Below are 782 nucleotides of genomic sequence, written 5' to 3' on the forward strand. Positions count from 1 at the left end.
CTCCTGACTCCACATCGTGATCTCAACTTCTGACTTCATTCCCCCAACCCGAACTCCAGCCCCAAGCTGCTGGGGCCTGCCCTCCTCCCCCAGGTGCCCTACTCTGACGGCCCGTGCCTCCAGCCCTCACAGGCACATCTCTGACTGGAGTAAATCTGCATCCAAGCTGCAGCTGGTTGGGTGCATCTTTTCACCCTGTTACAAAGGAGAATCTCCACTGGTATGGCTCGGTGCTCATGGAAAGGTGTGTATGTGTGCGTGTGTTGTGGTTACAGGGTCGAGTGCACCAGCAGCGTGACCACGTAGGCGAGCTCCCCAGGGTAATTGTCTCTGATATGTCCTCCATAGGAGGTCTGTATTGAGCAGATTCTTTTTGGTATTGGGTGGTGGAACCGGAGCGTGCTCCATCCACTCCATGCATTGACCTGGTATTGCAGTGCTTCCAGGACCGGTGCAAAAAAACAGAAAAAAAAAAAAAAAAAACTCTCTGCCACCGGAGTACCCTCTTATGTGCCAGGTTTCTCCTTCTGGGGTGGAATGGCACGATTCTCCCACTCTTAGACTGGGCGTGGGTCTATAACACCCTATGCATCAACCGTGTGCCCCCAGTAAGGGCAGCCAGCAGAGCACCTGCGGAGAAAAGAGGGCCTGGATATCCTTCACAAGCTGAAGTACCATTTACTCTTAATGAAGCATTGTCTAATCTTAACAACCAATGCTCTCCTTGCACAGCTGGATCGCTTAGAGACGGATGGGGACCCGGCAGCTTCTGAATTCCCAAA

The 782-nt window shown here is 52.7% G+C and overlaps 1 pseudogene; it reads left to right on the forward strand.

The window, feature by feature from the left end:
* The first annotated feature begins 307 nt into the window (after nt 1-307).
* LOC149859249 (U2 spliceosomal RNA) lies at nt 308-462 on the forward strand (annotated as a pseudogene).
* The last annotated feature ends 320 nt before the right edge of the window (nt 463-782 follow it).

This window comes from Crocodylus siamensis, chromosome 7 (genome assembly GCF_052110815.1).
Source record: "Crocodylus siamensis isolate JL-2025a chromosome 7, ASM5211081v1, whole genome shotgun sequence".
Lineage (NCBI taxonomy): Eukaryota > Metazoa > Chordata > Crocodylia > Crocodylidae > Crocodylus > Crocodylus siamensis.